General features: G+C 44.1%; 1 protein-coding gene across 1 annotated transcript in view; it reads right to left on the bottom strand.

The window, feature by feature from the left end:
* vwa5b2 (von Willebrand factor A domain containing 5B2) overlaps nt 1-9,722 on the bottom strand; it is a 35,322-nt gene extending 25,600 nt beyond the window's left edge. Inside the window, 1 exon segment of the mRNA XM_024390923.2 lies at nt 9,564-9,722. The gene's annotated coding sequence lies outside the window, so the exon portion shown is untranslated.
* Nucleotides 9,723-12,018: the final 2,296 nt, after the last annotated feature.

Raw genomic sequence — 12,018 nt, 5'->3', positions numbered from 1 at the left:
GTTTATTCCCACCTTGCCATCTCGGGGATACGAACCAGTAACCTTTATGAATCAGGTTTTTTCCCACCTTGCCATCTCTGGGATACGAACCAGTAACCTTTATGAATCAGGTTTTTTCCCACCTTGCCATCTCGGGGATACGAACCAGTAACCTTTATGAATCAGGTTTATTCCCACCTTGCCATCTCGGGGATACGAACCAGTAAACTTTATGAATCAGGTTTATTCCCACCTTGCCATCTCGGGGATATGAAGCAGTAACCTTTATGAATCAGGTTTTTTCCCACCTTGCCATCTCGGGGATACGAACCAGTAACCTTTATGAATCAGGTTTTTTCCCACCTTGCCATCTCGGGGATATGAAGCAGTAACCTTTATGAATCAGGTTTATTCCCACCTTGCCATCTCGGGGATATGAAGCAGTAACCTTTATGAATCAGGTTTATTCCCACCTTGCCATCTCGGGGATACGAACCAGTAACCTTTATGAATCAGGTTTTTTCCCACCTTGCCATCTCGGGGATATGAAGCAGTAACCTTTATGAATCAGGTTTTTTCCCACCTTGCCATCTTGGGGATACGAACCAGTAACCTTTATGAATCAGGTTTATTCCCACCTTGCCATCTCGGGGATATGAAGCAGTAACCTCTATGAATCAGGTTTTTTCCCACCTTGCCATCTCGGGGATATGAAGCAGTAACCTTTTGATTACTGCCCAACACCCTACAAGGTAGCCAAATAGTCTACCATAGGAAACCTAACAGTCTAATTTAAATCAAAGAATCTTCCCATAACTCGTTCTCTGACATTCTCCAACCATAATAAAAAAAAAATCTGGGGGGGGTTAGATCAGCTTTAATATTGCTGATTGATTGTAGCTTCCATCATATACATATACAGTGCCTTTGGAAAGTATTCAGACCCCTTCACTTTTTCCACATTTTGTTATGTTACAACCTTATTCTAAAATTGATTACATAGTTTAATAAGGGGACAAATCTACACACAATAACCCATAATGACAAAGCAAACACTGATTTTTAGAAATGTTTGCAAATGTATGAACATTTACATAAGTATTCAGATCCTTTACTCAGTCTTTTGTTGAAGCACCTTTGGGAGAGATTACAGCCGACTCTTCTTGGGTATGACGCTACAAGTTTGGCACGCCTACAGTGAGGCAAAAAAGTATTTAGTCAGCCACCAATTGTGCAAGTTCTGCCACTTAAAAAGATGAGAGAGGCCTGTAATTTTATGACTATGACAGACAACTATGACAATTATGATGGACAAAATGAGAAAAAAAAATCCAGAAAATCACATTGTAGGATTTTTAATGAATTTATTTGCAAATTATGGTGGAAAATTGGTATTTGGTCACCTACAAACAAGCAAGATTTCTGGCTCTCACAGACCTGTAGCTTCTTCTTTAAGAGGCTCCTCTGTCCTCCACTCGTTACCTGTATTAATGGCACCTGTTTGAACTTGTTATTAGTATAAAAGACACCTGTCCACAACCTCAAACAGTCACACTCCAAACTCCACTATGGCCAAGACCAAAGAGCTGTCAAAGGACACCAGAAACAAAATTGTAGACCTGCACCAGGCTGGGAAGACTGAATCTGCAATAGGTAAGCAGCTTGGTTTGAAGAAATCAACTGTGGGAGCAATAATTAGGAAATGGAAGACATACAAGACCACTGATAATCTCCCTCGATCTGGGGCTCCACGCAAGATCTCACCCCGTGGGGTCAAAATGATCACAAGAACGGTGAGCAAAAATCCCAGAACCACAAGGGGGGACCTAGTGAATGACCTAAAGAGAGCTGGGACCAAAGTAACAAAGCCTACCATCAGTAACACGCTACGCAGCCAGGGACTCAAATCCTGCAGTGCATGACGTGTCCCCCTGATTAAGCCAGTACATGTCCAGGCCCGTCTGAAGTTTGCTAGAGAACATTTGGATGATCCAGAAGAAGATTGGGAGAATGTCATATGGTCAGATGAAACCAAAATAGAACTCTTTGGTAAAAACTCAACTCGTCGTGTTTGTAGGACAAAGAATGCTGAGTTGCATCCAAAGAACACCATACCTACTGCGAAGCATGGGGGTGGAAACATTATGCTTTGGGGCTGTTTTTCTGCAAAGGGACCAGGACGACTGATCCGTGTAAGGGAAAGAATGAATGGGTCCATGTATCGTGAGATTTTGAGTGAAAGCCTTCCATCAGCAAGGGCATTGAAGATGAAACGTGGCTGGGTCTTTCAGCATGACAATGATCCCAAACACACCGCCCGGGCAATGAAGGAGTGGCTTCGTAAGAAGCATTTCAAGGTCCTGGAGTGGCCTAGCCAGAAGCATTTCAAGGTCCTGGAGTGGCCTAGCAAGTCTCCAGATCTCAACCCCATAGAAAATCTTTGGAGGGAGTTGAAAGTCCGTGTTGCCCAGCAACAGCCCCAAAACATCACTGCTCTAGAGGAGATCTGCAAAGAGGAATGGGCCAAAATACCAGCAACAGTGTGTGAAAACCTTGAGAAGCCTTACAGAAAACGTTTGACCTCTGTCATTGCGAACAAAGGGTATATAACAAAGTATTGAGATAAACTTGTGTTATTGACCAAATACTTATTTTCCACCATAATTTGCAAATTAATTAATTACAAATCCTACAATGTGGTTTTCTGGATTTTTTTTCTCATTTTGTCTGTCATAGTTGAAGTGTACCTATGATGAAAATTACAGGCCTCTCTCACCTTTTTAAGTGGGATAACTTGCACAATTGGTGGCTGACTAAATCCTTTTTTGCCCCACTGTATATTAGGGTAGTTTCTTTCATTCTTCTCTGCAGATCCTCTCAAGAACTGTCAGGTTGGATGGGGAGCGTCGCTGCACAGCTATTTTCAGGTCTCTCCAGAGATGTTTGATCGGTTTCAAGTCCAGGCTGTGGCTAGGCCACTCAAGGACATTCAGAGACTTGCCCCGAAGCCACTCTTGCGTTGTCTTGGCTGTGTGCTTAGGGTCGTGGTCCTGTTGGAAGGTGCACCTTTGTGCCAGACTGAGGTCCTGAGCCCTCTGGAGCAGGTTTTCATCAAAGAACTCTCTGTACCTTTCTCAGTTTATCTTTCCTTCGATCCTGACTAGTCTCCCAGTCACTACCGCTGAAAACCAGCGTGATGCTGCCACCACCATGCTTCGCCGCAGGGATGGTGCCACGTTTCTTCCAGATGTGAGACTTGGCATTCAGGACAAAGAGTTCTTGGTTTCATCAGACCAGAGAATCTAGTTTCTCATGGTCTGAGAGTTTTAAGGTGCCTTTTGATAAACTCCAAGAGGGCTGTCATGTGCCTTTTAGTGAGGAGTGGCTTCCGTCTGGCCACTATACCATAAAGGCTTGATTGGTGGAGTGATGAAGAGATGGTTGTCCTTCTGAAAGGCTCGACCATCTCCACAGATTGCTCAATTTGGCCGGGAGGCCAGCTCTAGTAAGAGTCTTGGTGGTTCCAAATTTCATTAATTTAAGAATGATGGAGGCCACTGTGTTCTTGGGGACCTTCAATGCTGCAGAAATGTTTTGGTACCCTTTCCCAGATCTGTGCCTCGACACAATCCTGTTTCGGAGCTCTATGGACAATTCCTTTGACCCGATGGCTTGGTTTTTGCTCTGACATGCACTGTCAACTGTGGGACCTTATATAGCCAGGTGTGTGCCTTTCTAAATCATGCCCCAATAAATTGAATTGACCACAGGTAGACCCCGATCAAGTTGTAGAAGCATCTCAAGGATGATCAATGGAAACAGGATGCACCTGAGCTCAATTCAGAGTCTCATAACAAAGGGTCTGAATACTTATTTACATCAGGTATTTTTTTATTTATTCTAAAAACCTGTTTTCACTTTGTCAGTATGGGTTATTGTGTGTAGATTGATGAGGGGAAAAAATGATTTACTTCATTTTAGAACAAGGCTGTAACGTGTGGAATGTGGAAAAAGTGAAGGGGTCTGAATACGTTCTGAATGCACTGTACATATATATATATATATACACACACATATATATTCCAGTGGGTCAGTAGTTTACATGCACTAAGTTGACTGTGCCTCTAAACAGCTTGGAAAAGTCCAGAAAATTATGTCATGGCTTTAGAAGCTTCTGATAGGCTAATGGACATCATTTGAGTCAATTGGAGGTGTACCTGTGGATGTATTTCAAGGCCTACCTTCAAACTCAGTGCCTCTTTGCTTGACATCATGGGAAAATCATAATAAATCAGCCAAGACCTCAGAAAAAAATTGTCGACCTCCACAAGTCTGGTTCATCCTTGGGAGCAATTTCCAAACACTCGAAGGTACCACATTCATCTGTACAAACAATAGTATGCAAATATAAACACCATGGGACTACGCAGCCATCATATCGCTCAGGAAGGAGACGCGTTCTGTCTCCTAGAGATGAACGTACTTTGGTGCGAAAAGTGCAAATAAATCCCAGATTTAGCAAAGGACCTTGTGAAGATGTTGGAGGAAACAGGTACAAAAGTATCAATATCCACAGTAAAACAAGTCCTATATCGACATAACCTGAAAGGCCGGTCAGCAAGGAAGAAGCCACTGCTCCAAAACCACCATAAAAAATCTAGACTACGGTTTGCAACTGCACAAGGGGACAAAGATCATACTTTTTGGAGAAATGTCCTCTGGTCTGCTGAGGCAAAAAAAGAACGGTTTGGCCATATATTGAAGCAACATATCAAGACATCAGTCAGGAAGTTAAAGCTGGGTTGCAAAATGGGTCGTCCAAATGGACAATGACCCCAAGCATACTTCCAAAGTTGTGGCAAAATGGCTTAAGGACAACAAAGTCAAGGTATTGGAGTGGCCATCACAAAGCACTGACCTCAATCCTATAGAAAATTTGTGGGCAGAACTGAAAAAGAGTGTGCGAGCAAGGAGGCCTACAAACCTGACTCAGTTACACCAGCTCTGTCAGGAGGAATGGACAAAAATTCACCCAACTTATTGTGGGTAGCTTGTGGAAGGCTACCCAAATCGTTTGACCCAAGTTAAACAATTTAAAGGCAATGCTACCAAATAATAATTGAGTGTATGTAAACTTCTGACCCACTGGCACTGTGATGAAAGAAATAAAAGCTGAAATTAATCATTCTCTCTGCTATTATTCTGGCTTGTCACATGCTTAAAATAAAATGGTGATCCTAACTGACCTAAGACAGGGAAGTTTTACTAGGATTAAATGTCAGAAATTGTGAAAAACTGAGTTTAAATGTATTTGGCTAAGGTGTATGTAAACTTCCGACTTCAACTGTACGTATATATACAGTACCAGTCAAACGTTTGGACACACTTACTCATTCAAGGGTTTTAATTTATTTTTACTATTTCTACATTGTATAATAATAGTGAAGACATCTAAACTATGAAATAACACATATGGAATCATGTGGTAACAAATGGATCTTAGATTGTAGATTCTTCAAAGTAGCCACCCTTTTCATTGATGACAGCTTTGCACACGCGTGTTATTCTCTCAACCAGCTTCACCTGAAATGCTTTTCCAACAGTCTTGAAGGAGTTCCCACATATGCTGAGCACTTGTTGGCAGTATTTCCTTCAGTCTGCGGTCCGAATCATCCCAAACCATCTTAATTTGGTTGAGGTTGGGGGATTGTGGAGGCCAGGTCATCTGATGCAGCACTCCATCACTCTCCTTCTTGGTCAAATAGCCCTTGCACAGCCTGGAGGTGTGTTGGATCATTGTCCTGTTGAAAAACAAATGATAATCCCACTAAGTGCAAACCTGATGGTATGGCGTATCGCTGCAGAATGCTGTGGTAGCCATGCTGGTTAAGTGTGCCTTGAATTCTGAATAAATCACTGACAGTGTCACCAGAAAAGCAACCCCACACCATCACACCTTCTCCTCCGTGCTTCACGATGGGAACCACATGCGGCGATTATCCGTTCACCTACTCTGCGTCTCACAAAGACACAGCAGTTGGATTCAAAAATCTCAAATGTGGACTTCCACCTGTCTTCCACAGATTTCCACCTGTCTAATGTCCATTGCTCGTGTTTCTTGGACTAAGCAAGTCACTGCTTCTTATTGGTGACTTTAGTAGTGGTTTCTTTGCAGCAATTTGACCATGAAGGCCCGATTCACGCAGTCTCCTCTGAGCAGTTGGTGTTGAGATGTGTCTCTTACTTGAACTCTGTGAAGCATTTATTTGAGCTGCAATTTCTGAGGCTGGTAACTTTAATGAACATATCCTCTGCAGCAGCGATAGCTCTGGGTCCTTTCCGGTGGCGGTCCTCATGAGAGCCAGTTTCATCATAGTGCTTGATGGTTTTTGCGACTGCACTTGAAGAAACGTTCAAAGTTCTTGAAATGTTCCGCATTGACTGACCTTCATGTCTTAAAGTAATGATGGACTGTCGTTTCTCTTTACTTATTTGAGCTGTTCTTCCCATAATATGGACTTAGTCTTTCACCAAATAGGGCTATCTTCTGTTTACCACACCTACCTTGTCACAACACAACTGATTTGCTCAAACGCATTAAGAAGGAAAGAAAATCCATAAATTAACTTTTACCAAGGCACACCTGTCAATTGAAATGCATTCAAGGTGACTACCTCATGAAGCTGGTTGAGAGAATGCCAAGAGTGTGCATCTTTTTAAAATATATTTTACCACCCCTCCCCTAATTGGAGTAAACTAATGAACATCAACACTTCAGCTTATACTTTCAGCTTATACATTGTACGGACACAATCTCTTTTACAATAGTAATCTTTTGTTTGTTTTTTCTCCTGTTCTTCCTCTACCCTCTAACCATCCCATCTATTACTGATGTCCTTTCTCTACCCTCAACCATCTATTTCTGATGTCCTTCCTCTACCCTCTAACCATCCCATCTATTACTGATGTCCTTCCTCTACCCTCTAACCCTCCCATCTATTACTGATGTCCTTTCTCTACCCTCAACCATCTATTTCTGATGTCCTTCCTCTACCCTCTAACCCTCCCATCTATTTCTGATGTCCTTTCTCTACCCTCTAACCCTCCCATCTATTTCTGATGTCCTTCCTCTACCCTCTAACCCTCCCATCTATTTCTCCTGTCCTTTCTCTACCCTCTAACCCTCCCATCTATTTCTGATGTCCTTCCTCTACCCTCTAACCCTCCCATCTATTACTGATGTCCTTCCTCTACCCTCTAACCCTCCCATCTATTTCTGAAGACCATCCAGTTTCATTTCTATTTGCCATATATTTTTAACTGTGCTCTTTCACAATAGTTCTGAACCTATATACATTTTACATACACAGTATATTTGACATGAGTTATCTTGTTGTTATTTGTCCCACCCTTCAGCTCCACTCAACCCCTCCCATCTATCTCTTAACACCATCCATATTGGATTTCTATTTGCCATGTCTTTTTCATCTGTGCTGTGCTGTTTTACAACAGTTCTGAACCTTTCTATTCTCATGGTTTCTACAGATTGTAAATTAAAGATAACATTTGTTGCTAAAAGTATTATTATATTATTGATTGACTGACAATGACTTTTCAAATCACCCAGTAGTGCTATCTGCAGAGTTAGCTTCAGGTAAATGTTGCAATTCTTCAGCCATTCCTGGACCTACAACCAAAAACAAGCTACTGTACATATCCAAGGATTCTGTCTCTGCAGCAAAATCTGTAGAGCTGGGATTATTGTATCCCCCATATATATAACATTCAAATAGTTACAATAATTTTGTATAATAACTTACATTTAAAAATTCAAAGTTTTGAATCTGGCATTGTTTTGCGTGTATGTTCTACAATCATCTTTGTGTTACCAAATGAAAGTTCAAATTGACATTATATTCACATTTTAGTACATTTATCAGTGGTGTAAAGTACTTAAGTAAAAATAACTACTTAAGTCGTTTTTGGGGGTACCTGTTCTTATTTTACTATTTACGTTTTTGCCAACTTTTACTTTAACTTCACTACATTCCTAAAGAAAATAATGTACTTTTTACTTCATACATTTTCCCTGATCCCCAAGAGTACTTGTTACATTTTGACAGGAAAATTGTCCACTTCACGCATTTTTCAAGAGAACATCCCTGGTCATCCCTACTGCCTCTGATCTGGCAGATTCACTATACACAAATGCTTATTTGTAAATTATGTCAGAGTGTTGGAGTGGCCCCTTGCTATTCTTCAATTTTAAAAAAACAAGAAAATTGTGCCGTCTGGTTTAATATAAGGAATTTGAAATGATTTATACTTTTAATACTTCAGTATATTTTAGCAATTCCATGCACTTTTCATACTTAAGTATATTTAAAACCAAATACTTTTAGACTTTTACTCAAGTATTATTTCACTGGGTGACTTTCACTTTTACTTTAGTCATTTTCTATTAAGGTATCTTTACTTTTACTCAAGTATGACAAGTGTGTACTGTTTCCACCACTGACATTTATCAGCCTTCACATGACACTTACCTGTATTCAAAAGTATGCTGTGTCTGAAGACAGGCACAACACAAACACCTCAGATGATGTCAAACAGGGTCCTAACTACAACATATATGAACATCGTTTTTTTTGTTGAATTTATGCGTTTTTTATATTGACTGAAAGGTTTAAAAAATTACGCAATTTTATTTAAAAACATATTTTTCAATACATTTTTTAATAGTTTGACAATCCGGTTTGTAAGCTTTCAAATGATGTCAAATGCAATTATTTATATGTTTAATTGATAAAGACATAGATTTTTATTTATTTAACTAGGCAAGTCAGTTAAGAACAAATTCTTATTTACGATAGCCTACCCTGACACCCCAAAGTACTTGTTACATTCCAAATTCTTAGCAGGAGAGGAAAATCGTCCAAATCACACACTTGGTCCTCCCTACTGCCTTTGATCTGAAGGACTCACTAAACACAAATGCTGCATTTGTAAATTATTGTCTCAGTGTTGGAGTCTGCCTCTGGCTATCCATAAATAAATCAAAATCAAGAAAATCAATTACATTTACTTTTGATACTTAAGTATACTTAAAAACAAATACTTTTAGACTTTTACTCACGTAGTATTTTTAATGTACTGGATACTATTTAACACCACTGTATCACCTGAATGCTTTGGCATTTAGATGAAAAAGAATCACTTTCTGACCACTTCTACAATGGGCAAACATGTATGGAAGGTTTCGTTCAAATCAAAAAGGGTGCAGTCAGAAAGTGGTTGAAATCATATGGAATGACAATGGGGGGGGACAACTTTGTTGTCCTTCAAATACCTTAAATTGAAGATCATTGTAAGCCTACATAAGAATACTTAAGTGCATAAGCCCCTAACAAAACTCAATGCAGACAGGCTATACATGACACGGCATTGGGCTGCCCGTTATTTTTACTGTTGAAAGTGGCTGCAAGAGAAATACACAGCGAGTATAGCTCTACTGCAGGCTATTTGCGTTAATAAAACCCCTTTGATAAAATGCTAAATCAATACATTGCTATGCATTTACTTACCGGTCTTTCTGCTTCTCTGTGGTCACCGCGGTCCCGTTGTTTCTCTCCGGGTCCTCTTGCTGGTCAGCATCACTCCATCCCACTTCTGTCTCCTTCTTACGTTGTTAACCCCGCTCGGGTTTTTACCGTTAAAGGACGGACCCTGTTCTCCTCAGTGCCTATTTACCCACGCGCGCACGCGCAATACGGACGGTGCAGAGCGTGCGCGTGCGTTGACACACACACACACACACACACACACACACACACACACACACACACACACACACACACACACACACTGTTGCTCATCTCTGATTGAATCGCTCCCTTTTACTGTAAGGAGAACTATAATGACTGACTCATTGACAGGGAAGACATTATGTCAATAAATAATACTATTCTTATTCATTCAGTATTAGCGTATTATATGGATTACATTGTGGCTTTGAAGTTATACATGTATAGTCCTCAGTAAATTGAGCAAAGATTAACATACTGTGTGTGTCTGTTACTGATTGTCACACCCTGACCATAGTTTGCTTTGTATGTTTCTATGTTTTGATTGGTCAGGGTGTGATCTGAGTGGGCATTCTATGTTGGATGTCTTGTTTGTCTATTTCTATGTCTGGCCTGATATGGTTCTCAATCAGAGGCAGGTGTTAGTCATTGTCTCTGATTGGGAACCATATTTAGGTAGCCTGGGTTTCACTGTGTGTTTGTGGGTGATGGTTCCTGTCTCTGTGTTTGCACCAGATAGGACTGTTTTGAGGTTTCACATTTCTTGTTTTGTTAGTTATTTCATGTATAGTTGTCTTTATTAAAAACATGAATAACCACCACGCTGCATTTTGGTCCACCTCTCCTTCAGATGAAGAAACCGTTACAGAATCACCCACCACAACAGGACCAAGCGGCGTGGTAACGGGCAACAGCAACAGCGGCGCAAAGAGGAATGGACATGGGACGAGGTATTGGACGGCAAGGGTTGCTACACCTGGGAGGAGATCCTGGCGGGAAAGGATCGCCTTGCATGGGAACAGGTGGAGGCAGCTAGGAGAGCAGAGGCAGACGGAGAGAGGAGCCGGCGATATGAGGGAACACTGCTGGCAAGGAAGCCCGAGAGGCAGCCCCAAAAATTTCTTGGGGGGGGGCACACAGGAAGTGTTGCGAAGCCAGGTAGGAGAACTGCGCCAACTTCCTGTGCTTACCGGGGGGCTGGAGAGACCGGACAGGCACCGTGTTATGCTGTGAAGCGCACGGTGTCCCCAGTGTGGGTGCATAGCTCGGTGCGGTACATTCCAGCTCCGCGTATCGGGCCGGGCTAGAGTGGGCATCGAGCCAAGTGCCATGAAGCCGGCTCTACGCATCTGGTCTCCAGTGCGTCTCCTTGGGCCGGCTTACATGGCACCAACCTAGCGCACGGTGTCCCCGGTTCGCCTGCATAGCCCAGTGCGGGCTATTCCACCTCGCCGCACTGGCAGGGCGACCGGGACCATTCAACCGGGTAAGGTTGGGCAGGCTCAGTGCTCAAGAGCTCCAGTGCGCCTGCACGGTCCGGTCTATCTGTCACCACCTCCACGCACTAGCCCTCCGGTGGCACCCCCCTGCACCAGGCTGTCTCTCCGGCTCATCCTTACAGGGGCTCCCGCCTGTCCAGCGCTGCCGGAGCCTTCCTCCTCTCCAGCGCTACCAGAGCTCCCGCCCCTCATTCCAGAGGCGCTAGAGCCCCTCATTCCAGAGGCGCCAGAGCTACTCAGTCCAGCGCTGCCAGAGCCTTCCTCTCCAGCGTTGCCGGAGCTTCCCGTCTGCCCAGCGCCATCTGAGCTTCCCGTCTGCCCAGCGCCATCTGAGCCACCCGTCTGCCCAGCGCCATCTGAGCCACCCGTCTGCCCAGCGCTGCCTGAGCCGCCAGTCTGCCAGGGGCCGCCAGTGCCGCCAGTCTGCCAGGGGCCCGCCAGTGCCGCCAGTCTGCCAGGGGCCGCCAGGGGCCGCCAGTCTGCCAGGGGCCGCCAGGGGCCGCCAGTCTGCCAGGGGCCGCCAGTGCCGCCAGGGGCCGCCAGTGCCGCCAGTCTGCCAGGGGCCGCCAGTCTGCCAGGGTCCGCCAGTGCCGCCAGGTCTGCCAGGGGCCGCCAGTCAGCCCAGGGCGCCAGTGCCGCCAGTCAGCCCAGCGCCAGTGCCTCAGCCCAGAGGCGCCAGTGCCGCCAGTCAGCCCAGTGCCGCCAGTCTGCCCAGGGCGCCAGTGCCGCCAGTCAGCCCAGAGGCGCCAGTGCCGCCAGTCAGCCCAGAGGCGCCAGTGCCGCCAGTCAGCCCAGAGGCGCCAGTGCCGCCAGTCAGCCCAGAGGCGCCAGTGCCGCCAGTCAGCCCAGAGGCGCCAGTCAGCCCAGAGGCGCCAGAGCTTCCGCCCCTCTGTCCCGAGCTGCCCCTCTGTCCAGTGGGGTCATTAAGTAGGGTCGCCGTGGCTAGGAGGCCACAG

Source organism: Oncorhynchus tshawytscha, linkage group LG28 (genome assembly GCF_018296145.1).
Source record: "Oncorhynchus tshawytscha isolate Ot180627B linkage group LG28, Otsh_v2.0, whole genome shotgun sequence".
Classification (NCBI taxonomy): domain Eukaryota; kingdom Metazoa; phylum Chordata; class Actinopteri; order Salmoniformes; family Salmonidae; genus Oncorhynchus; species Oncorhynchus tshawytscha.
The sequence above is the reverse complement of the archived record's forward strand: the minus strand, read 5'-3'. Positions and strand labels throughout refer to the sequence as shown.